The sequence below is a fragment of the Aquarana catesbeiana genome, linkage group LG12 (assembly GCF_042186555.1).
Source record: "Aquarana catesbeiana isolate 2022-GZ linkage group LG12, ASM4218655v1, whole genome shotgun sequence".
In the NCBI taxonomy this organism is placed as follows: Eukaryota; Metazoa; Chordata; class Amphibia; order Anura; family Ranidae; genus Aquarana; species Aquarana catesbeiana.
Window position 1 is genome coordinate 56,825,210 of NC_133335.1, and position 27,749 is coordinate 56,852,958.

Sequence of the window (27,749 nt, forward strand, 5' to 3'; positions counted from 1 at the left end):
TACAAGGGTAAGGTTGCGGACCTTATCTTGCCATCGCAGAGGGAGCAGAGGATGAAACATCTTCGGGAGGCCTTGCAGAAAGGTCTGTGCAACGCGTTCCCAGAGACTGGGAGGTTACAAACTCCTGTTTCTGGACAACGTGTTGCTGAGGCTTCGGTCAGTCAAAGAAGGAGCGGTGGAGAAGGTGGCCGTCTGACCGATGCGTTCAGACAATTTTTTGGTCCGCAGCCCCAAGGTATGATCGGTTCCAGCAACCATCGCCAGCGTCTGTTTTACATGGTGCAGGAATACCTAGGGGCAAGATCAGACTTGGACACCTTTCCCACCGAAAATCCTCTGGGTTACTGGGTCTTGAGGATGGATCACTGGCCAGGGCTTGCACAGTATGCAATTGAGCTACTGGCCTGTCCTGCATCCAGCGTTCTTTCGGAACGCACATTCAGTGCTGCTGGAGGCGTGGTAACCGATCACAGGGTGCGTCTGTCCACCGACTCGGTCGATCGGCTGACCTTCATAAAAATGAATGAGTCTTGGATCACCACCAGCTACCAAGCACCTGATGCTGATGTAACCGAATAATTTTTTTTGAAATCTCAGATCCCTTCAAAGACTGCCTATGCTGATGCTGAGTGACTATCCCTGAGTAATTATCCTCTTCCTCCTCAATCATCACGCTGATAGCTTGTAAGAACATTTTTGGTTCTGGGCGCCACCACCAGTGCCTAAGGCACAATTTTTCAGCCCCTGTTTAACAGGGGCGTGTAATTACAATTTTTGATGTAATACTTTGCAGCAGGGCTCGTTCCTGCATTCCAACTAGAGTGTCTGTGAGGGGTTGCAGTGTTGTGGCACCAGCACCAGTGCCTAAGGCCCAATTTTTCTGCCCCTGTCTAACAGGGGCGTGTAATTACAATTTTTGATGCAATACTTTGCAGCAGGGCTCGTTCCTGCGTTCCAACTAGAGTGTCTGTGAGGGGTTGCAGTGTTGTGGCACCAGCACCAGTGCCTAAGGCCCAATTTTTCTGCCCCTGTCTAACAGGGGCGTGTAATTACAATTTTTGAAGCAATACTTTGCAGCAGGGCTCGTTCCTGCGTTCCAACTAGAGTGTCTGTGAGGGGTTGCAGTGTTGTGGCACCAGCACCAGTGCCTAAGGCCTAATTTTTCAGCTCCTGTTCAACAGGGGCATGTAATTACAATTCTTGATCTAATATTTCACAGCAGGGCCCTGTGAGGGCTTACAGTGTTGTGGCCACAGCAACACCTAAGGCCCAAATTTCTGCTGAGTATATAGGGCAGGACCCTACTTTCAAACATCTAACTTACAAACGACTCCTACTTGCAAACGGAAGGAGACAACAGGAAGTGAGATGAAATCTACCCCTAGGAAGGGAAATTCTCTCCTGTAAGAGTTAATATGGGAAAACAATTTCTCCTTTCCACTGATGCTTTCCAATCCTTGTTCCACAAAAAAACCCAAATTTTCAAAAAACATTTTTCATTGGGACAAAAAAGTGAGGTGAAATCTTCTGAAGAGGAGGAAAGACAGCAAAACAAATGTCACAGGGGTGATAACCCTTCCCTATGTTTTCCAAAAAGCTTAGAAAAGATTTTTTGGCTGGAGCTAAACACGTTAAAAATGTTCAAAATTACAAACAGATTCTACTTAACAACAAACCTACAGTCCCTGTCTTGTTTGCACCGCCTGTATACTGCTGTTCAGAGTATATAGGGCCTGGTGGCCCCACACCTTTCCTTATTTTAATTTGGGTGCGGGGTTCCCCTTAATATCCATACAAGACCCAAAGGGCCTGGTAATGGACTGGGGGGTACCCATGCCGTTTGTCTCACTGATTTTCATCCATATTGCCATGACCCGACATGACATTAAACCCGCAAGCAGTTTTAAATGAGATTTTTTCCTTTAAAAATGACATTTGGTGCAGGGACTGTTCTAAACATGGGAAACACGCGTCACTTTACAGGCATACTATAGACACCCCCCAGGTACGATATTTAAAGGAATATTTCACTTTTTTTTTTTTTTACTTTAAGCATCATTAAAATCACTGCTCCCGAAAAAACGGCCGTTTTTAAAAGTTTTTTTTGCATTGATACATGTCCCCTGGGGAAGGACCCGGGTCCCCAAACCCTTTTTAGGACAATACCATGCAAATTAGCCTTTAAAATGAGCACTTTTGATTTCGAACGTTCGAGTCCCATAGACGTCAATGGGGTTCTAACGTTCGTGCGAACTTTCGGTCCGTTCGCGGGTTCTGGTGCGAACCGAACCGGGGGGTGTTCGGCTCATCCCTAGTTGCAACATATTAAAAATGTCCATACTCCCAAAATTCCTCTACCTTATGCAAGCCTTACCTGTAAACATACCTGCAGCTTATTTTAAGAAAGTGCAGTCATTATTCACGGAATTTGTATGGGCCAAACGAAGACCACGACTTACAAACAAATTACTTGTCCTCCCCAAACAATTAGGTGGTCTGGCACTTCCAGATGTACGCGCCTACTATCAGGCAGTACATCTGAGGTGGTTGATAGATTGGTGTCGTCATCAAGACACCAAGCTTTGGACCCAACTAGAACAAAACCAAAGTATAGACCCCTTACGGAGAGCTCCATGGTGCCACTCTGCCCTACCGGTGGGGATTAAGCGCCATTGATTGATAGGAAATACCACACAAATTTGTGCCTGGCTTTTTTCTTGGGGAAATATATCCTCATCAAACTCCCCTCTATACCCTATATTGGGAAACCCGCTGTTCACACCGCGTATACAGGATGCGATCTTTGGGGGCCTGGGTGAGGCGGGTCTACACCAAGCCTCCCACTTTAGTTCTGGTGGGCGTTGGAAAACGACTACAGAACTCTCTGATCCCACGGGCCCGTTCCGCCTGGACTTCCTGAGATCGCTACAGCTGAGCCATTTCCTTACCTCTATCCAACCTCCCACGGGCAATAACCAACCGCTAACCACTCTAGAAGAGCTATGCTCGGCCTCGGGGATACTACCACATACACTCTCCCAAACCTACAAACTCTTAAATACACTCCCAACAGATTTCATGCCACCGGGCCTACTTAAGTGGGAGAGAGAACTAGACTGTAGATTTAACACATCCAGGAGACAACAAATCGTCAGATTCACGCATAAATCCTCTATATGTGCCAAAACCCAGGAGACAAATTACAAAATTTTATCAAGATGGTACAGAACCCCAGTATTGTTACACAAATTCTTCCCGACGACATCGGACCTTTGTTGGCGTTGCCACTCAGAAAATGGGACGTTATTACATATTTTTTGGACATGCCCTCGATTGACGAACTTCTGGCAAACAATCTGGAAGACAGTGCAGAATTTCACGGACCACAACATCACTGATGATTCAGCTTTCTTCCTCCTGCACGCATCAGACTCTGTGATCCGACGCCTTCTAGACGCAGCTAAAGCCTGTATCCCATTACATTGGAAATCCCCAACCCCACCAACCATAGCTTTATGGATCAAAAAAGTAGAGGAAATCAAAAAGATGGAAGACCTGGGGGCAGGAGGCGGAGCCTAGCAGAGCAGACATGCATTGTTAGAGCTCCACACCGCTGAGGAGAGAAGAGAAGGACAAAGCGGAGCCTGCAGGCTCAAAAGGTATCCATTTGAACCTTTTTGCCCCAGGGAACAAACTGTGAAAGTTTGGGCAGGAAATATGGTACTGGGAGGAAACCGTGGCAGAAATAAAAATCACCTCACAAAGAGCTCACAGGCACTCACTGCAGCTGAAGCAGCTCCAGTCACCTCACAATATACAGCATCAGGGCGCTCTCACAGACAGAAAATGTCACAGCAAGACTCTCCATTTGAGTCAGATACAGAACAAATCCTCTCACAAACTTCTCCACAAGCCTCCTCAGCATCCCCAGTAATATTATTACAATTTGAAAAGATGCTTCATAAGGCTTTAAAACAAACCTCAGACCAAATAACAAAAAGCCTAACCAAAGAAATAAGAGAGCTGGGAAACCACACCGCAGCCTTAGAAATAAAAATGGATGAAATTGAAATTACAACCCAAGAAAATATAACAGAATTGGAACAATTAAAAAAAGAGAATTTAATACTTCAAACTAAGCTCGAAGATTACGAAAATAGAGCCAGACGTTCAAACTTGCGCATAAGGGGAATACCTGAAACTGTGACAGACCTGCAATCTACTATTACTGCTCTATTACAAGAACTAAAGCCAGATATCCCTATTGAACGTTTAGAACTGGACAGAGTACACAGAGCCCTCACAGCCAAAAAGAAAGATGGACCCCCACGTGATATAATCACAAAATTTCATTATTACAGAACGAAAGAACAAATACTAATTGCTGCAAGAGAAAAAAAGGAACTTAATTTTCAAGGACACAATTATCAAATTTTTGCTGACCTATCCCAACTTACTATTACTAAAAGACGATCCATGAAACCCCAACTAATGGAACTGCAACGCCACAACATTATGTATCAATGGGGCTTCCCCTTTTCAGTCAGATTTAACTACCAAGGTACAATTTACAGAAGCAGATCAGCAGATGAACTACAACAAACCCTTTTAAAATTAAATCTGACAGAACCCACAAGCAGCAACACTCCCACACGCAGAAGAATGGCATCATCTTCACCTTCAGGCAGCACCCAGAAAATTTCAGAACAAAATGGGAATCATCATTCTCACAAAAGAGGCCGTTATGCCACATCATCCATGGACCAAGAAGATTCAATGGACTGACATCCTAATTCCTGATATCTCTTCATTTATTATACTAAGAGATGGTTCTCTATAAAAAACCTGTATTTATAACTGAATGTAACTGCATTCTGATAGTCACACACTGTGTGGGATCATGTTACATTCCAGTTATATTTCTTATTACTTCTGATTCATATAGCCTTAGAATATATAAGTGAAATAAGGAAATTCTTGTTCAGTTATATATTATCAGGTAATAACAATAGATTTATTACTTTTTAGGACAAATATGTTCAATAATCCAGAAGTAATGGAAGCTTTTTCTTTCTTTTCTTAAAACAAATATATTATTACCTAACTAGTTCCTAGAATTATGTTTTTGTTTATTCTAATCTGAAGCAATACAACTTCAATTTTATGAGTTAACATATCTAAACAGTTACATATGAATAAAATATGTAATTGTTTATTCTAAAAGGGTTAAAATCCCAAAATAATTCAAACTATCTTCATCAATACCAAAGTTATTAACAGTACCTTTCTAACTGAATTATTTAGCCTAGGGCAAGACTAACCATATACAACCACCCTGGAATAAATAATTTCAACAAAAACTATATTCTGCACTCCAATTAATGAAACATCATTTTGATGTCTTTTGACATAGCACTTCTCTCCTGTAAGCGGAAGATCCGTGTACCCCCATTAGCCCTCCTCATTCTCCCAACCATATTATGTGGGAGTGTGACGAAGGCACTTATTCCCCTGAGAGAGATATTTATTCTCTTTCACGGGTAAATTGTGATTACTTGCAAAAAATAATTTATACAATGTATCATCTAATCTCATATGTTTTTTATTTACTCTTTACTCCAGAATTCACTGGTTTCTTTTCTATCTATTCATCTCTTCAGTCCACACAGGTTGATCTGCGCAGTCAGCTCTGCATAACAAAAAGTAAGTCAAAACTATTTGATCTATTGCCATGGCACCACTGAATATACTTTCCCTGAATGTTCAGGGAATAAATGTCCCTCAAAAAAGGACCAAAGCCTTCCGTACTTTCCATAACAAAAAGGCTCACATAGTATGCCTCCAAGAAACACACTTCACCAAAGATTCTACTCCAAAATATATTTCTCCTTTTTATCAACAAATTTACACGGCTTCTGCCTGTACCAAGCAAAGGGGAACTCTAATTGCATTTCACCGATCCACACCATTCACCTTATCATCAGAAATTAAAGACCCAGAAGGTAGATACCTGATACTCATGGGTTATATAATGGATACAGCAATCACGGTGATTTCCTACTACGCTCCTAACAAACAACCTACACCATTCCTCTCACATATATTACAAGTGATTAATACACACAAAATAGGAACAGTGATAATGTGTGGGGATTCGAACCAGGTCCTCCTCCCATTTCTAGATAAATCACCTTTTACACCATCCAAAATAACCTCTAGATTACCTTTTTCTCAACTTCTTTCCAAATACAATCTGGTAGATTTGTGGAGAGAAAGTAACCCAATGAAAAAGAAATTCACTTATTTCTCGCACCCTCATCAAACCTTCACCAGAATAGATCATATTTTTCTAACAATAGGAATGATACCAGAAATTATTGCATCAGATATAATTCCGATTCCGTGGTCTGACCATAATGCAGTATACACTACTATAGCCTCAGCCATACCAAAAGCGCATGACCCAACGTGTCACTTACCGGACATAATGCTCAAACACCCACTACATCAGATGGCCATTGAACAAGCTTTAAAGGAATACATATCAATTAATAATACAACAGACATCTCCCCAATAACACTGTGGGAAGTTCATAAGCCTGTCTTGCGTGGTTCAATACAAAGACAAATGGCACTATTTAAATGGGAACGCAAAAATCTAGCAAAAAAACTAGAACTCAATTTTAATGCAGCCTACATATCATTTCAAGATAATCCATCTCAGAGTACAAAATCTCATCTGGAAAAATCTAGATTGGAATACGATCTATTTCTCACTGAGTCAGTTGATAAATCCCTCAAACACTCCAAACACAATTTCTACATGAATACAAACAAACCAGGTACATATTTGGCTCGGGCATTAAATTCAACTAACAAATCTTTCAAACCAATACGTTTGAAATTATCAAAAAATGTTTACACTTGTAATCCAGTTAAAATAGTCCATAAATTTCACTCACATCTCGCAACTTTATACAAGACAAACAATGAATTTAATCCTACAGAGGCTGAATCCTTCTTCTCAAAAATAACCTTACCTGAGTTATCTCAGAATCAAAAAAGCAGTTTGGATGAGCCTATAACTATAGATGAAGTTGCTAACGCCATAAAAGACCTAAAACTTAACAAAAGACCAGGCCCAGACGGCTACTCGGCTTTATACTATAAAACATTCTCAGAAATACTCTCTCCCATTCTCACTGAAGCTTTTAACAAACTTCTAGATGGACATTCTTTTCGGCAAGAAACACTAATGGCAATTGTTTGTATGATCCCAAAACCCCTTTCTGATGATACTTCCTGTGTGAATTATCGGCCTATCTCTCTGTTAAACCTCGATATTAAATTATTAGCAAAAATAATAGCAAAACGCCTCAATAGCATTATAGGAAAATTAATACATAGAGATCAAGTAGGCTTCATGCCAAATAGACAGGCAGGCGATAATATACGCAGGGCAGTGTTATTGGCACATACTGCTAAAAAACGGAAAATCCCTTTATGTTTTCTATCTCTCGATATTAAGAGGGCATTTGACACAGTATCCTGGCAATATATGCAATATTCATTACAAAAATGGGGTTTTGGACCCCACTTTTTAACATGGATCAAAGCATTATATAATAAACCCAAAGCCTATATAAAATATGCTGGATACAAATCTGAAGCCTTTAATATCGAAAGAGGTACCCGACAGGGTTGCCCATTATCTCCCTTATTATTTGCCCTTATACTCGAACCCATGGCCCAATACATCAGAACAAACCAAACTATAACTGGCATTGAAGTAGGAGGTATTACACACAAATTATGTATATTTGCAGACGATATATTACTTTTTCTATCATCACCACAGGTCTCTGGTCCTAACTTAATACCAGCTCTTGATGGATTTGCAGCCCTATCCGGCCTTATGATTAATCCTAAGAAATGCCTAGTGCTTAATATTTCACTCACAAACATGGAGTTGATCCCGGCTAGGGCTGCACTCCCATTCACATGGGCAGAAAAATCAATCCCATATCTTGGAATTCATTTAACAGCATCTCATTCTGACTTATTCTCAACCAATTATCCTCCTGTATTAAGACAGATCACAAATCTAATAAAACAATGGTCACAACTTCCTTTATCCTGGATAGGGAAGATTAATGCAATCAAAATGACTATTCTACCCAAATTGCTTTATCTATTCAGAGTCCTCCTTATTCCAATTCCTTCCTATTTTTTGAGAATAGTACAAAAAAGAGCAACTTCGTTTATATGGGGCTCTTCTAAACCACGTATACCTATACACACCCTACATCTTCCCAAAAATAAAGGAGGCCTTGGATACCCTAATTTTACCAACTACTACAGAGCAGCACATTTGGCCAGTCTGTCCAAATACCATGCAAAACAGGAAATCCCATTATGGGTATTTATAGAGGCTTCAGAAAATGACCCTCTATTAATATCAAATTTATTATGGCTTGATCCTAAAGACCGCTTTAAAATTCATAATCCCATAACTAAACACTTCTTATCTCTCTGGGATAAACTAAAAAACAAATATCAGTTACAATCTCCACACAATCCTCTCCTTTCTTTTATCAGAAATCCGGCCTTTTATCCGGCATGGATCTACCCAAATTCTTTTAAAGCTTGGACAACATCAGGCATTCAGACACTAAATGACTTCATAGCATCTAAATCATTCCTTTCATTCCCATCGCTTAGAGAAAAATATGATCTACCAAACTCTGAGATATTTAGATATCTCCAAATCAAAAATTTCTATACACCATTCCTAAAGGGGGATACACCATTATCCCAATTATCCATTTTTGAATCAATCTGTACAAAAGATCCATTTGCTAAAGGTACAATTTCATCACTTTATAATCAATTATATGGAGTAGCAAATCTTAATAGACCCTCTTACGTTCAGAGGTGGGAGGAGGACCTGGGACGAACTTTAGAAGACACGGACTGGTCTAACATATGGCTCACATCTTAGTCATCTTCACCCAACATCTTAGCACTGGAGACAAATTATAAAGTCCTAACTCGCTGGTACCTTGTACCCGCTAGAGTGGCAAAATATTCACCTAATACCTCAGCTCTTTGTTTTCGAGGATGCCCAGAAATAGGCACATATTTACACATATGGTGGACGTGCCCAGTAATCCAAACCTTCTGGAAGGAAGTCTTCGTGATTGCATCTAAAATATTTAAAAAAATAATACAACCAGATCCATATTTAACTTTACTTAATCTAAAACCGGAATGGTTAACACTCTCTCAATTCAAACTTATGATCCAACTAATAACGGCTGCAAAACAAACAGTGGCCAAAGCATGGAAATCTCCTACATTGGTACTAGCAGAAACAATTCACAGAATGAATAATACAATGTCCCACGCTAAGATGGTAGCCATCGATCAAAATCAAATTCCAAAATTTGAAAAACTTTGGCATCCTTGGATAAAACAACAGTTCCTGTCAAACTTCAATGACTCTGTCCTGTTGCCATGGTAACAGATTAAATGACTTACAGAGACACCCATTCTAAGGCTTCAAAGAGAACTAAAAAGAATAATAAACTGACGTGCGGGACAACCTTGTGGACCATACCTCTACCTTTCAACCCTTTTTCTTCTTTCTCTTTCCTTTTCTCCACCTTACGATTAAAGCTCATTATCAGAATTTATTTGACCTATATACACTCTACTTGTAAACAATATGTATAGTAGGTATAAATCATTTAAATACCTACAAAAGTAACTAAGGAAATGATATATATCTTTAATTTAGGTTTACGTGAACCCAATGTTTAATATTTGAAATTTCATGATATTTACCTCTATAATCCCTACTGTAAAACAATGAGCTTACTTTATAGATCCTTGTAAACTTACTTTATGTATCTTTATAACATTGTATACCCCTTTCATGACTAAGCCTATTTTTGAAATTTGGTGTTTACAAGTTAAAATCCATATTTTTTGCTAGAAAATTACTTAGAACCCCCAAACATTATATATATTTTTTTAGCAGAGAATCTAGAGAATAAAATGACGATTGTTGCAATATTTTTTATCACACGGTATTTGTGCAGCGGTGTTTTAAACGCAAATTTTTGGAAAAGTGACACTTTCATGAATTTTAAAAAATCCAAACAGTAAAGTTACCCCAATTTTTTTGTATAATGTGAAAGATGATGTTACGCCGAGTAAATAGATACCAAACATGTCACCCTTTATAATTGCACGCACTCGTGGAATGTCGACGAACTACGGTACCTTTGAATTTCCATAGGCGACGCTTTAAAATTTTTTTACGGTTACCAGGTTTGAGCTACAGAGGAGGTCTAGGGCTAGAATTATTGCTCTCGCTCTGACGATCGCGGCGATACCTCACATGTGTGGTTTGAACACCGTTTACATATGCGGGCGCGACTTCCATATGCGTTTTCTTCGCTGCGCGAGCTCGCGGGGACAGGGGCACTTTAAAAAATTTTTTTTTTTTTTTTATTTATTTTTGTACTTTAGAAATTGTGTTTAAATTTTTTTTTTTTTTTTTACTTTTATTGCTGTCACAAGCAATGTAAACATCCCTTGTGACAGTAATAGGTGGTGACAGGTACTCTTTATGGAGGGATGGGGGGGTCTAAAAGACCCCCCATCCCTCCTTTACACTTCAAAGTATTCAGATCGCCGAAAACGGCGATTCTGAATACTGTGTACTTTTTTAAATTCGGCGCCATTGGCAGCCGAGTAAACGGGAAGTGACGTCATGACGTCGCTTCCGCGTTTACAGCAAGAAGGCTGGAACGAAGCCGCTCGCAGCTTCGTTCCAGTCCGCCCCCAGCCGCCGAAGGCAGCGGAACGGACACCGGGCCTCCCGATCGCACGGGAGGCCCGGTAACAGCGGCGGGAGGCGGCGGGAGGGGGGGGATGTCCCCTCCCGCTCCTCCGGTATAACAACCGAGCGGCTTTTAGCCGCATCGGTTGTTATACTCGGGTAGCCGATCGCCCGCTGAAAACAACGGTACTGGGATGATGCCTGCAGCTGCGGGCATCATCCCGGTATAACCCCGGAAAGCCGAGTACGCATATATGCGTTCGGTCGGCGGGAAGGGGATACTCAATAAACTTCTTTTGACAAGGAAAGATGGAAGACCTCATTCACACAGCACAAAACAGACAAGAGAAGTTTTCCAAAACGTGGCAGCTGTGGAACATTTTCATATACTCAGCTGAAGGTCAGGCCTTACGTGAACCTATAATAAGTGGTTAAACACCCACATCACAAATTAAATTATAGATGTACTCTAATCTGTCTCCTCCACACACTCCATGATCGCGGGGACCCTCCTTCCCACCTACTTCCCTTCAGCTCCTCCTCTCATTCCCTTTCCCACCCTTTCTTCTTTCCCCTGCCGTGGGATACTCCTACGCTACTTGGGGGGGAAAAAAAAAAAAAAAAGGAAAAAAGCAGGGATGGCGCTCATGGGACCACACTACTCCAACACACCGCACTTTTAGGAGGTACAGTTGCCCTCCTCTAAAATGGAGGGTCAATTGATAATACAATACACGAATCCTAGATGTAACCACAGTACCGCCGCATAGCGAGCGAGAATTATAATTGTATAAAAACTTCAATGGTATCTAACGTGATGTAAACATATTCTAAAAACGATGTAAAAAAGTCATGTGGTTGTATTACAAATTTGTTGGATGATGGTGTGATGTGTTATGTATCACCTTGTATTATTATTTTGGTCCATGTGGGCACCTTTCTTATTATAAATAAAAAATTAAAAAATATATATATACACACACATATATATACATATATATATATAACAATTTGGATATCTAAATTTTAAAAACGCTTTTTAATTGATTGATTTTTTTGTTCCTTGACTGCTTTTATGTACATGCTATTTAGTACTGTCCATTCCCTTGAGTTATACTCCCCTTCCCCCTCCCTTGTTCACTCCCTTTAAAATGATCATGACTGGTTCCCTCATTGAAGTCCGTTGAGAAAGGAGCGCGGCTTTCCGGAATATCGCAGCGCGCATGCTCACGAAACGCGTCCATTAGTAGTGACGTCATCCATTGCTGCCATCCCTGCCTTGCGTTCCATGCCTCGTTCTGAGTTCCGAGTTCCTCCACAACAGCCGGCCTTCCATCTGCAACGGGGGATACTCACACAGACAGCGTCAGATCGTTGAAGATCGAGGGAGCAGAAAATAGGAGCGTCACCAGGACTCACCCTTGCTGGGGCCGATATGCTTGTTACCATCACTTAAATGTGAGTTCATAAATTGTATGCCTTATTAAAGTTTTAAAACGTCTACACTTAGAGGCGCTTCTCACCTTGTGTTTTTCTGAGATGATAAAAAGGCAACAGTAATTTAAATAACCATTCGTTACAACCAAGGTATGCAGAATACCATCTCTGAATGCACAACACATAAAACCTTGAAGCAGATGGGCTACAGCAGCAGAAGCCCGGGTGCCACTCCTGTCAGCTAAGGACAGGAAACTGAGGCTACAATTCGCACAGGCTCACCAAAATTGGACAATAGAAGATTGGAAAAAACATTGCCTGGTTTGCTAAGTCTCTATTTCAGCTGCGACATTCAGATGGTAGGGTCAGAATTTGGCCTAAATAACATGAAAGCATGGATCCATCCTGCCTTGTGTAATTGTGTGGGGAATATATTATTGGCACGCTTTGGGCCCCTTAGTAATAATTGAGCATCACTTAAACCCCACGGCCTACCTTGAGTATTATTGCTGACCATGTCCATCCCTTTATGTCTACAGTGCCCCCATCTTCTGATGGCTCCTTCCAGCAGGATAATGCACCATGTCACAAAGATCAGATCATCTCACCACTGGTTTCTTGAACATGACAATGAGTTCACTGTACTCCAATGGCCTCCACAGTCACCAGATCTCAATCCAAAAGAGCAGCTTTGGGATGTGGTGGAACGGGAGATTCACATCATGGATGTGCAGCCGACAAATCTGCAGCAACTGTGTGATGTTATCATATCAATATGGACCAAAATCTCTGAGGAATGTTTCCAACACCTTGTTGAATCCATGCCACAAAGAATAAGGGCAGTTCTGGAGGAAAAAGGGGGTCTAACCCGATACTAGCAAGGTGTACCTAATAAAGTGGCCAGTGAATAAATATAATTTTTACTCCCCCCCCCCTCTTTCCACCCCCCTCTCCTGCAGTCCCCCACCTGTGCTCCTGGCTCCTCCCCTTTCTATGGGGGCACACATGCAGGCTCCCTCCCAAGCTGGCTCTGTGTGTCCAGAGACACACAGAGCGGGGCTTGGCCCCACCTCCACGTCACTAGCTGTGATTGACAGCAGCAGGAACCATTGGTTTCCACTGTTATCTCCGAGCCAATGAGGAGGGAGAGAGCCTCTGCTATCGTGCACATCTCTGGATCAAGATCCGGCTCAGGTAAGTATAAGGGGGGGGGGGGTCTGGGGGAAGGGAGCTGCATGCAGAAGGTTTTTTATCTTAATGCATAGAAGGCAATAAGGTAAAAAAACCTTCAGCCCTTACAACCTCCCTTCCATCAGGATCTCCATCAGAAGAGAAGACCTGATCTGAATCCTCATTGCACTGAGTCTGAGGATATGAGGATATGTGCCACTGACCATACCTGTGGACTGGCATTGGACTATGGGTCAAAGTTTGGAGACTGCTGGTCTAGGGAACAGCTTCAACTCTTCTGGGAAGGCTGTCCACAAGGTTTAGGAGTGTGTCTATGGGAAGCTGCTGACTTTTAATTTTTCGTGGGGTGGGGGGGGGGGCTGGACCTCCTCTTTAACCACTTCAGCCCTGGAAGATTTGGCTGCTCAATGACCAGAGCATTTTTTGTGATACAGCACTGCGTCGCTTTAACTGACAATTGCGCAGTCGTGCGACATTGTACCCAAACAAAATTGACGTCCCTTTTTTTCCCACAAATAGAGCTTTCTTTTGGTGGTATTTGATCATCTCTGCGGTTTTTATTTTTTGTGCTATAAACAAAAAAAATAGCTACAATTTTGAAAAAAACAATATTTTGTACTTTTTGCTGTACTAAATATCCCCAAATTTTTTTTTTAAAAATGTTTTTTTCTCACTTTAGGATGATATATATTCTTCTACATATTTTTGGTAATAAAAATCGCAGTAAGCGTATATTGATTGGTTTGCGCAAAAGTTATAGTGACTACAAAATAGGCATTTTTATCATTATTTATTTTACTAGTAATGGCCGCGATCTGCGACATTATGGTGGACACATCGGACACTTTTGACACCTTTTTGAATGATTGACAATTATACAGCGATCGGTGCTATAAAAATGCACTGATTACTGTATAAATGTCACTGGCAGAGAAGGGGTTAACACTAGGGGGCGATCAAGGGGTTAACTGTGTTCCCTGACTGTGTGTTCTCACTGTAGGGGGAGCAATGTCCCTCTGTCCCTCATTCCTGATTATTTGTCCCTCATTTGGGTCTGATCTATATAGTTGTATATAAAATGCACTTTGTATCTATCAAAAAGTGTTTTCCAGCACTAAACCTTTCATCTGAATTCTAAATCGCTGTATTTGTAAATTCCAAAAGCCAATATAAAGGAATAGTTGTGGTAAAATAAGCACTTGTGGGTTTAACCAATCATATTTTTTTGTACAATTCTCCTTTAAGGGGGCGTGGTAAAAGGTGTGTCCTATGCCTGCATACTTTTGCTGATAGGTGTCCCTCATTCCCATCTCAGTAAGTTGGGAGGTATGCTTGTAGGGGCCCCAGTGCATTACTTTGCCCAGGGGCCCATGATGCTGTTAGAGCTCTTGCACACTGGGGCGGTTTGCAGGCGCTATTGCGCTAATAATAGCGCCTGCAAACCGCCCCGAAAGTGCCGCTGCTTTCATTCCAGTGTGGAAGCCAGGAGGGCTTGCACACTGGAGCGATGCGCTGGCAGGACGGTAAAAAAAGTCCTGCTAGCAGCATCTTCGGAGCGGTGAAGGAGCGGAGTGTATACCGCTCCTTTACCGCTCCTGCCCATTGAAATCAATGGGACGGCGCGGCTATACCGCCGGCAAAGCGCCTCTGCAGAGGCGCTTTGCGGTGGTATTTAACCCTTTCTCGGCCGCTAGCGGGGGGTAAAACCGCCCCGCTAGCGGCCGCATACCGACGGTAAAACGCCGCTAATAATAGCGGCGTTTTACCGCTGACGCCGCCCCCTGCCCCAGTGTGCAAGGGCTCTTAAGGCGGCCATGATCAGAGTGGCTAACTAGCCACTTAAATGCTATTTCAAGCAGCAGAAGTGGATGTCCCCCCCCAGCTCTCTTGGGCTCTCCCGTCTCACTGGGAGATCTGAGCTACCAGCTGGCACATCCACCGGCTGACCCATACAATGCCGGAATCGGCTTTGATTGGGTCACCGCTATGGTAATCCAGAAGTGTTGACATGCCATCACTTTCAGTTTACGTGGCTGTCAACGGCGCCACTTTTTGAAAACTCAAAGTATTCAAAAACATTGATCTTGGCGTTTTGAATGCTTTCAAGTGCAAAGGAAGGATTTGGGGTCTTATAGATCCCAGATCCAGCCATAAAGAGTACCTGTCACTTGCCTATTACTGTCACAAGGATGCTTACATTCCTTCTGACAGCAATAAAAGTGATATAAAAAAAAAGAAAATTAAAGCAACAGTGTAAAAGTAAAAAAATAAATAAATAAAATAAATTAATAATAAAAAAAATAAAAAAGAAAGAGCCCCCATCCTAGAGCACAAAGGTGAGCACGTTTGTCAGTCCCGCACGCGCGCAAACAGAGATCGTCCTACACATGTGAGGTATGGACGCGAACGTCAGATCATGAGCAGCCTGTAAAGGCTTTTACAGCATTACCTATGGAAAGTAAAATTGACATTGTTTGTTGCCGCTGCGTAGGCGTGTGCAATTTTAAAGCGTGACATGTTTGGTATCTATTTACTCGGTGTGACATCATCTTTTATATTTTAGCAAAAAAAAAAAAAAAAATTGGGTTATGTCAGTTTTTTTTGTATAAAAATTTTTAAAAGTGTATTTTTCCCCCAAAAATTGCATTTGAAAAACCGCTGCGCAAATACCGTGAGATAAAAAAAATTGCAAAATCCGCCAATTTATTCTCCAAGGCCTTTGCTTTAAAAAAAATATATAATGTTTGGGGATCTAAGTAAATTACTAGCAAAATAAAAGTGTTCACCGGTATGAGAGCTGACGCGCTCTTTACAATCTACCGTTTTTTCAACTTTAGCACAAAATTAGCAATCTGCATGTGATGGAAAAATGTTCAACCTTTTCTACACTTTCCGTGGACAGTTCCTTATGTACTTAAACTGTACTTTTTCTCCCTTTGAGCATTCTAATCCCATCATGCAACGGGCCAGGATCTCCGTAATCTGTCAGACTGGAATGTGTTCTTTCTCCTTGTGTCCCAGATAAGAACTGGAATGTGGGAATGGAGGAAACCAACCACAAAAAGGTGAGCTTCACCGTTTTATTTCATTTTACTGCCGCTCTCAGCGACTCTCGGTAGCCCTGCAAACCTTTTTATGAACCGAGAATGTTCATAAAAGGTACAAATTTACTATGAAATAGTCCTTATTGAGGATAAATGTGGTTGTGTTTAAAGTCCGGATTGGGGGAAGGGGGTGATTGATCCGATTTTTTTTTTTTTTTCTTCTTGAACTTCACAAGAGGTTTAGCAGACTTTTCGTTGTGTTAAAATGTTTTCCCGCTTGACTTGGATGTTATTTTAAAGCTTAAAAAAAAATGGGACATGTGGAGTGAACATAAAAGAAAAGAGTGGACATAAAAGTAAAGAGGCTCACTTCTGAAAAACCTGGTCCACTATATTAATTAATAATAATCATGCAATATGATTTGTATTTTATTGGTTTGTAAATGTGGGGTTTTGACCATTGTTTGCATAGGAATAAAGGTCATTTTAATATTTTTGTACATAACAATTGAATGTCTATGTTCACGAGTTGTGTATCTCTATTAAATAGTAGAAGGAAACATTACATTATTATTATTATTATTATATTATTATTATTATATTATTCATATTATTTAATAATTATTTTAAAGCTTAAATATTTCTGTTTTCATCCATTGAGACTCTTTTAATGTTATACTTTCTTTCTTTTTTTTTTTTTTTTGTATTGTTAGCTAGGTTTTCTTTGTTCTTTATAAGGTTAAACAAGACAGGCAATTTTTTATTTTTTTTTTTTACCACTTCAGCAAACTATGTCGAGAGACTTACTCAACTTTACATTCATTTACTGTCTCCATCTCGGTTTCACATCATTGTGGTATTTTTCCCAAAACTTTATTCATTGTTCAGTTTCTTCTATTATCAAACTATTCAAAAATGTATATTAAAATCTTGGTCAATAGCGTTACCCTCTATAACACAGACATTTTTTATGCCATTTTATTTTATTTTTTTAATTGATTTTATATTGTATAATATAACAACAAAAATAATATATAAAAAAATAATATATAATAATAATAAATAGTATAAAAATAATATATTATAATAGAATATAAAGATAATCTACTAAAATATAATATTAACATAATATAATAAAATATAAAAATAATGTAATATAATATAATATAAAAATATAATAATAATGTAAAACTAATGAAATATAATAAAATATAACATATAAATAATATAATTAAGTATAATATAAAAATAATATATAATATATATTATAATAAAATAAATCTTAGTTTAACATTAGTATTGTTAGCTAGGCTTTCTTTGCTCTTTATAAGGTTAAATATAAGGTTACGCCATTTTATTATTTATTTTTTATTATTATTTATTTATTTATTTTATTGATTTTATATTGTATAATATAGCAACAACAGCAACAAAATATATAAAAATAATGGAATATAATATAAATACGTATATAAATATGAAAATACACAAATACATTTGTGAGTTGTGCATCTCTATTAAATAGTAGAGAGGAACATTACATTATTATTTTAAAGCTTAAATATTTCTGTTTTCATCCATTGAGGCTCTTTTAATGTTATATATATATATATATATATATATATATATATATTTTTTTTTTTTTTTTTTTTTTTTTTTCTTTTTTTTTTTTTTTAATTTATTTTCATTTTATTATTTTTTAATTGATTTTATATTATATAATATAACAACAAAAACATAGTATAAAAATAATATAATATAATAATAATAATAATAATATAAAAAATACATTATTATTTTAAAGCTTAAATATTTCTGTTTTCATCCATTGAGGCTCTTTTAATGTTGTTTTTTTTATTTTAATTTATTTTCATTTTATTATTTTTTAATTGATTTTATATTGTATAATATAACAACAAAAAATATATATAAAAATAATGTAATATAATATAACATAAAAATACTATAATAAAATATAATATAAAAATAAAATATAAAAATAATGAAAATATATAAATTATATATATATATATATATATATATATATATATATATATATATATATATATATATATATATATATATATATATTAGTATTGCTAGCTAGGCTTTCTTTGTTTTTTTATAAGGTTAAACAAACATAAGGTTACACCATTTTATTATTTTTTTTTTATTTTATAATTTTTTTAATTGATTTTATATTGTATAATATAGCAACAACAGGGAAAAAATAATATAAAAATAATGTCTTATAATTTAAATATGAAAATAATATTATAAAATATAATATAAAAATAATAAAATATACAATTAAATGTAATATAATAATTATAAAATGAAATATAATATAAAATAAATATATAATATATTATAATAAAATAAATCTTAGTTGAAAATTAGGATTGTTAGCTAGGCTTTCTTTGTTCTTTATAAGGTTAAACAACACAGTCAGTTTTTACACCATTTTATAATTTTTTTAATTGATTTTATATAGTATAATATAACAACAACAACAACAAAATGTATCTAAAAATAATGTAGTATAATCTAATCTAAAAATAATATAATAAAATAAAACATAAACATAATATAATAAAATCTAAAAACAATGTAATATAATCTAATCTAAAAAGAATATAATAAAATCTAAAAATAATATAATAAAATATAATATAAACATAATATTATAAAATATAATCTAAAAATAATATAATAAAATATACAAATAAAGTAATATAATATAAAAATGATATAATAAAATAAATAATATATTATAATAAAATAAATCTTAGTTGAACATTTCGATTGTTAGCTAGGCTTTCTTTGTTCATTATACATATTATACATATTATACATATTACATAAACATAATATAATAACATCTAAAAACAATGTTATATAATAAAATATAAAAATAATATAATAAAATATAAAAACAATATAATAAAATATAAAAAAATAATATAATAACATATAATATAAAACTAATATATAATATTTTATAATAAAATAAATCTTAGTTGAATATTTATATGGCAATAAGGCTTTCTTCGTGTCAGCATGGGTTGGGAAAAAATCCTCTGATTTAATTGAAAATAAAAATTAAAAAAATAAAAATGTCCCACGATGTCCATTCATCTTCTTCTTCATGCAGCGACGGACAGAAAAAGAAATCCGCCACCGATCCTCCTCTATCCGTTGGCGGAGCAATATAAGAAGATGAATGGACATCGTGGGACATTTTTATTTTTTTATTTTTTAATAAAGGACTTGTCCCCAAGCTGTGTCTTGTCGTTTTTAACATTTTGACACTTTTTTTGTGAAATGGTAGGTACCATTTCACACAGGGGGGAGGCTGGGATCTGGGGGTCCCCTTGTTAAAAGGGGCTTTCAGATTCCGATAAGCCCCCCGCCCGCAGACCCCCACAACCACTGGGCAAGGTTTGTGGGAATGAGGCCCTTGTCCCCATCAACATGGGGACAAGGTGCTTTGGGGGCTACCCCAAAGCACCCTCCCCATGTTAAGGGAATGTGGCCTGGTATGGTTCAGGAGGAGGGAGCAGTCTCTCGTCCCCCCTCTTTTCCTGCGGCCTGCCAGGTTGCGTGCTCGGATAAGAGTCTCATATGGATTTTGAGGGGGGCCCCTATTCCAATTTTTTTTAAATTTTGGCACAGGGTTCCCCTTAAAATCCATACCATTCAGGTCTGGTATTGATTTGGGGGGGGGGGCTACACCATTTTTTTTTTAATTTGGCGCAGGGTTCCCCTTAATTTCCATATCAGACCCGAAGGGCCTGATATGGATTTTAGGGGGACCCCATGCAATTTTTTTTTATTTTGGTTTGGGGTTCCCCTTAATATTCCCCTTAATATTCATACCAGACCCAAAAGGCCTGGTAATGGACTTGGGGGGGGGGGGACCCATGCTGTTTTTTTCAATGAGTTTTGACTATATTGCCGAGACCCGACAATTGATTATAGCCGCGATCAGTTTTAAATGACAATTTTTCCTTTAGAAAGGTCATTTTGTTGTCGTACTGTTCTAAACATGGGAAACATGCACCACTTTACAGGCATACTATAGACACCCCCCAGGTATGAAATTTAAAGAATATTTCATTTTTATTGTTTCACTTTAAGCATTAAAAAAAGCACTGCTCCGGAAAAAACGTCCGGTTTTTAAAAATTTTTTTGCATTGATCCATGTCCCATGGGGCAGGACCCAGGTCCCCAAACACTTTTTATGACAATAACTGTCATATAAGCCTTTAAAATGAGCACTTTTGATTTTTTATGTTAGTGTCCCATTCCGGCGGCTTTCGAATTTGCCCCGAACACCGCATATTGTTTCGGTGTTCGCAGAACATCCGAACAACCAAAGTTCGGCCGAACTTATGCTCGGGCTGAGCCGTTCGCCCATCCCTAGTTGTCACCAGAACTAGCATCACCATTTGAAGATTTCTCCGCTGTTTCTGTTTTGGTGATCACTTGAAATTTGGAATTTTCTTTCATTTCACTCTCAGTGATAAAAGTAAGCAGGACAAATAGAGAGGGTGAATGTCCCTAATGGGAGCACAGACAGCAAAACTGACAGGTGTTCTAATCCCTCTGCACTCTATCCAAAACTAAAAAAAGTTTTACCTGTAGTCATACTTGCAGCTTGTTATTGCCAGGGATGAGCTTGGTTTGGTCCAAACCCAGAAGTTAGCTGTCATTATTGAGACAATGACCTGGAGGTGGAAGATTCCGCACCCTGCAGCTGCACTTATACAAAGTGACAGGAATGCTTGTAACAAAATTGACCTAATGTGGGCACTTGGCTATTTTAGGTCATAGACATTGATCTAATATGTAAATAGGAAGAACCGCGCTAACACAAAAACATATAAGCAGCAGCATATAGTGCGATCACACCAAAATCTAGAGTCCTGTAAAAAGCTGCGCTAAAATTATTAAAAGTTCATATAAATGACATCAAGGGGATTTCTCCAAGTCCTTATTTCAAAGTAAAAACACCACCACCGTGCATTGATCTAATATGTTGGCTTCCTACAGCTGGTCTTTTCCCCATTACTGACTTACCTTCTTCTGCATTGTACAGTGGGGGAAATAATTTAATCCCCTGCAGATTTCGTAAGTTTGTCTACTTACAAAGAAATGAAGGGTCTATAAATGTTATCATAGGTGTATTTTAAATGATAGAAACAGAATATCAACCAAAAATCTAGAAGAACACATGATACAAATGTTATAAATTGAGTTACAGTTTAGTGAATAGAATAAGTATTTGATCCCCAAGCAAAACATGACTTAGTACTTGGTGGAGAAACCCTTATTGGCAAGCACAGAGATAAGACGTTTCTTGTAGTTGGTTACCAGGTTTGCACACATCTCAGGAGGGATTTTGGTCCACTCTTCTTTACAGGTCTTCTTTAAATCCTTAAGGTTTCTTGGCTTGTCGCTTGGCAACTTGAAGTTTCAACTCCCTCCATACATTTAGGATTAAGGTCTGGAGCCTGGCTAGGCCACTTTATGACCTTAATGTGCTTCTTCTTGAGTGGCTCCTTTTTTGTCTTGGCAGTATGTTTTGGGTCATTGACATGCTAGAAGATCCATCCACAACCCATCTTCAGTGTTCTGGCTGAGGGAAGAAAGTTTCCATCCAAGATCTTACAATACATGGCACGTCCATTGGCCCATCAATGCGGCAAAGTCGGCCTGTACCTTTAGCAGAGAAACAGCCCCAAAGCATAATAGATGCAACTCCGTGCTTAACTGTAGGGATGGTGTTCTTAGGGTCATAGTCAGCATTTTTCTTCCTCCAAACACGGCGAGTCAAGCTAATGCCAAAGAACTCAATTTTGGTCTCATCTGACCACTGCACTTTCTCCCAATCATTCTCTGAATCATTTAGATGTTCACTGGCAAACTTCAGATGGGCCTGTACATGTGCCTTCTTGAGGAGAGAGACCTTGCAGGCGCTGCAGGATTTCCATCCATGGCAGTGTATTGTGTTACCAATGATTTGTTTGGTGACTGTGGTCCCAACTGCCTTGAGATCACTCACAAGCTTCTCATGTGTAGTTCTGGACTAATCCCTCACTTTTCTTACGATCGTCCTTACCTCATGGGGTGAAATCTTGCATGGAGATCCAGACCGAGGGCAACCGATGGTTATTTTGTATATCTTACATTTGCAAATAATCACGCCAACAGTTGTCTCCTTCTCACCAAGCTTTTTGCTGATGGTCTTGTAGCCCATTCCAGCCTTGTGCAGGCCCTGACGTCCTTTGACAGCTCTATGGTCTTGCCCATGATGGTGAGTTTTTAATGTTGTTGTGTTAAAGTCTAAAATCATGTAGTACGCGCTACCAGTCATGTCATACGAATACCAGAAATGGGCTTCTTCAGGATCCACTTAATTTTACAAGCTCTCTAGTTGGTAGATAATACAGGCAATACATTATTCCAACATAGTGTAAAGGGGGGGGGGGGCAGGAGAGTTGAGGAGGGATGAGTCTTAGGAGAGCCAAGGAGAGCTGCAGAGCTGGAGGGGGCTGGATGAGGGTGGAGATAACAGGAGACTGCAGAGATCCAGCTGTAGTCATCAAGAGAGGAGAAATATGCAGGCAAGCAGTGGTGTGAGTGTATGTGTCTGTATATGTGTGTGTCTGTAAATACAGTATATGTATGTGTGTCTGTGTGCTTCTGTGTGTCTGTGTAAATCCAGGAACTGAACAGGCAGCAGCTTCAGCTGCCCACAGTTAAAATGGCTGCAGCTCAGTGGAGGTAGATTTCTGCAGCATATTTGGCAAGTATAGAACCGCAGTATATATAAAATACTATATATATAAAATAATATGCAAAGAATGGCAGAGATGTTTTTATTACAAAATATGTGAGCAGACTGTAGTTCCTCTTTAAGGTTCATACAGTCACTTTAAAGTGGTTGTAAAGGCAGAAGGTCTGTGTACAGCACCCCCCCCTCACCCCCCCCCCCTCCCCATCCTAATACTTACCTGAGGTCCATCTAGATCCAGCGATGTTGCAGCAGTGTCTTGGCTGCCCCTGACTACCCTCCTCATTGGCGGAGACAACAGCGTGGCGACATTGGCTCGCGTTGCTGTCAATCAAAGTCAGTTAGTCAATGAGGAGAGAAAGGGGGGGTGGGGCCAGGCCGCGGTTCTGTGTCTGAATGGACGCACAGAGCTGCAACTCAGCTCGTGTGCCCCCATAGCAAGCTGCTTGCTGTGGGGGCAATCAACAGGAGGGAGGGGCCAGGAGCGCCGCAGAGGGACCAGAGAAGAGGAGGATCTGAGCTGCTCTGTGCAAATCCACTGGACAGGGCAAGTAAGTATAACATGTTTGTTATTTTTAATGAAAAAAAAAACCCAGAGACTTGGGTATCACTTTAATCACTTGTCGACCACAATACCTACAGCAGGGACGGAAAGTATTCAGACCCCCTTAAATTTTTCACTGTGTTATATTGCAGCCATTTGCTAAAATCATTTAAGTTCATTTTTTTTTTCTCATTAATGTACACACAGCACCCCATATTGACAGAAAAACACAGAATTGTTGACATTTTTGCAGATTTATTAAAAATGAAAAACTGAAATATCACATGGTCCTAAGTATTCAGACCCTTTGCTCAGTATTTAGTAGAAGCACCCTTTTGATCTAATACAGCCATGAGTCTTTTTGGGAAAGATGCAACAAGTTTTTCACACCTGGATTTGGGGATCCTCTGCCATTCCTCCTTGCAGATCCTCTCCAGTTCTGTCAGGTTGGATGGTAAACGTTGGTGAACAGCCATTTTTAGGTCTCTCCAGAGATGCTCAATTGGGTTTAAGTCAGGGCTCTGGCTGGCCCATTCAAGAACAGTCACGGAGTTGTTGTGAAGCCACTCCTTTCTTATTTTAGCTGTGTGCTTAGGGTCATTGTCTTGTTGGAAGGTAAACCTTCGGCCCAGTCTGAGGCCCTGAGCACTCTGGAGAAGGTTTTCATCCAGGATATCCCTGTACTTGGCCGCATTCATCTTTCCCTCGATTGCAACCAGTCGTCCTGTCCCTGCAGCTGAAAAACACCCCCACAGCATAATGCTGCCACCACCATGCTTCACTGTTGGGACTGTATTGGACAGGTGATGAGCAGTGCCTGGTTTTCCTCAAACATACCGCTTAGAATTAAGGCAAAAAGTTCTATCTTGGTCTCATCAGACCAGAGAATCTTATTTCTCACCATCTTGGAGTCCTTCAGGTGTTTTTTAGCAAACTCCATGCGGGCTTTCATGTGTCTTGCACTGAGGAGAGGCTTCCATCAGGCCACTCTGCCATAAGGCCCTGACTGGTGGAGGGCTGCAGTGATGGTTGACTTTCTACAACTTTCTCCCATCTCCTGACTGCATCTCTGGAGCTCAGCCACAGTGATCTTTGGGTTCTTCTTTACCTCTCTCACCAAGGCTCTTCTCCCCCGATAGCTCAGTTTGGCCGGATGGCCAGCTCTAGGAAGGGTTCTGGTCATCCCAAACGTCTTCCATTTAAGGATCATGGAGGTCACTGTGCTCTTAGGAACCTTCAGTGCAGCAGAAATTTTTTTGTAACCTTGGCCAGATCTGTGCCTTGCCACAATTCTGTCTCTGAGCTCTTTAGGCAGTTCCTTTGACCTCATGGTTCTCATTTGCTCTGACATGCACTGTGAGCTGTAAGGTCTTATATAGACAGGTGTGCGGCTTTCCTAATCAAGTCCAATCAGTATAATCAAACACAGCTGGACTCAAATGAAGGTGTAGAACCATCTCAAGGATGATCAGAAGAAATGGACAGCACCTGAGTTAAATATGAGTGTCACAGCAAAGGGTCCGAATACTTAGCACCATGTGACATTTCAGTTTTTATTTTTTAATAAATCTGCAAAAATGTCAACAGTTCTGTGTTTTTCTGTCAATACGGGGTACTGTGTGTACATTAATGAGGAAAAAAATGAACTTAAATGATTTTAGCAAATGGCTGCAATATAACAAAGAGTGAAAAATGTAAGGGGGTCTGAATACTTTCCGTCCCCACTGTATATATACGTTTATAAGTGTAGATAAGTGGCTTACTGGGATCATGGCTGAAGATATCAGCCATAACCCCAGTATCGTTTTTTGCAGCCGGCGGCTGGCTTTCTCATAAAAGCCTTTCCAGCGGCTCATGAGAATGAGAATGCTCCCCCCCCCCCCCCCGCTGCTCGCCGGTGTTTCTCGGGCTTACCGTTTCCGCCAGTTCACCCAAGAAACGATCCGATGGTGCAGCCGGCTGCTCCCATAGGTGATCAGAGAGTAGATACTTTTTGATCTCCTCTGTGGCCTTGGAGGACTGGAGCAATGTCATGATGTCACTTCCGGTCCAGGCTGAAATCTTTTTTTTGTAAAGCAAAAGATCAAAATTATATTTTTTAATCTTTTCATCTTAAATGTAAAGAGATTTGGGGTCTTTTTGACCTCAGATTTGTCCATAAAGGGGACCTGTCATCCTTATTTCTGTTACAAGGGATGTTTACATTCCTTGTAATAGAAATAAAAGTTATCAAAAAAATTAAAGAAACAGTGTAAAAATAAAAAGTAAAATAAATAGGAAAAAAAAAATGTAAAGCGCCCCCATCCGGGAAGAAGCGAACACATACGCAAGTCACGCACGCATATGTAAACGGTGTTCACACCACACATGAGGTATCGTCGTAAACGTTAGAGCAAGAGCAATCATTCTAGTGCTGAACCTCCTCTGTAACTCTGAACAAGAAACCTGTAAAGGTGTTTAAAACGTGGCCTATGGAGTCTTTTAAGTACCGTTTATCGTCATTCAACGAGCGTGTGCAGTTTTAAAGCATGACATGTTAGGTATCTATTTACTCGGTGTAATGTCATCTTTCACATTTTACAAAACAATTGGGGTGAATATTGTGTTTTTGTCTTTTTTTAATTCATTAAAATGTATTTTTCCCAAAAAATTGTGTTTGAAAAAACGCTGCGCAAATACTGTGTGACATAAAAAATTGCAACAATTTTATTTCCTAGGGCCTCTGCTTAAAAAAAAAAATGTTTGGGGGTTCCAAGTAATTTTCTAGCAAAAAATACAGACTTAAACATAAAAAAAATTAAAAAGTGCCAGAAAAAGCCTGGTGGGCACGTGGTTTTTATCTAGTCCTTCCTACTGTGTCTCATATGTTGCTTTCATACTCATGCAATACATTAATTTTAGCCACAGTATATTTGTTATGTGTGTTTGTCAAAAAATACATACTTCAATTTGAACACATGCATACAAATATATGTATACATAAATACCTCTTTAAACTTTTTCTTTCTTCTAAGTAACCCAGCTAATCTAAAACAGCAGGAATTTTAATCCTATTAAGGATTTTAACTTTCATGTGCTGGAAATTGCAGACTACATCTGCTTTATATAAAGCTATTTTAAGTTTCAGAAAGTTAACAGCATAAATATATAATTCTGTAGGCAAACTACGGTACAATATGTTCCAGGAAAATACATGATAAACCATTTTATATATTTTGTCAAAAACCTATTAGAGGTCATAAGATTAAAAAAAAAAAAAACAGCAACTTGCTAACAAAATTGCGCTTTTGTGCAATAATTAGTTTACTTCACAAAAATGAACAACAAAATACAATCCTGATAACACAAAAGTATAACAAATTATAGAATCAGTCTTAAAGACATAACAATAAAAGTCATACATTCGCTCCGGTAAATGTCAATGTGACCTTCACTTTTTTATGGGGAAAACTGTACCCATGGCGGCAGCCTGTTTTATTAACCACTTTAGCCCCGGAAGGATTTACCCCCTTCCTGACCAGAGCACTTTTTACAATTTGGCACTGCGTCGCTTTAACTGCTAATTTTGCGGTCATGCAATGCTGTACCCAAACGAAATTTGCGTCCTTTTCTTCCCACAAATAGAGCTTTCTTTTGATGGTATTTGATCACCTCTGCCGTTTTTATTTTTTGCGCTATACACGGAAAAAGACTGAAAATTTTGAAAAAAAATGATATTTTCTACTTTTTGTTCTAAAAAAATCCAATAAACTCAATTTTAGTCATACATTTAGGCCAAAATGTATTCGGCCACATGTCTTTGGTAAAAAAAATGTCAATAAGTGTATATTTATTGGTTTGCGCAAAAGTTATAGCACCTACAAACTAGGGTACATTTTCTGGAAT

The 27,749-nt window shown here is 38.9% G+C and overlaps 1 protein-coding gene across 1 annotated transcript in view; it reads left to right on the forward strand.

The window, feature by feature from the left end:
• The first annotated feature begins 16,398 nt into the window (after window positions 1-16,398).
• The window catches only part of TMEM98 (transmembrane protein 98), a 77,819-nt gene continuing 66,468 nt past the window's right edge, over window positions 16,399-27,749 (forward strand). The window contains exon 1 of the mRNA XM_073607848.1: window positions 16,399-16,542. The gene's annotated coding sequence lies outside the window, so the exon portion shown is untranslated. The remainder of the gene's footprint in view (window positions 16,543-27,749) is intronic.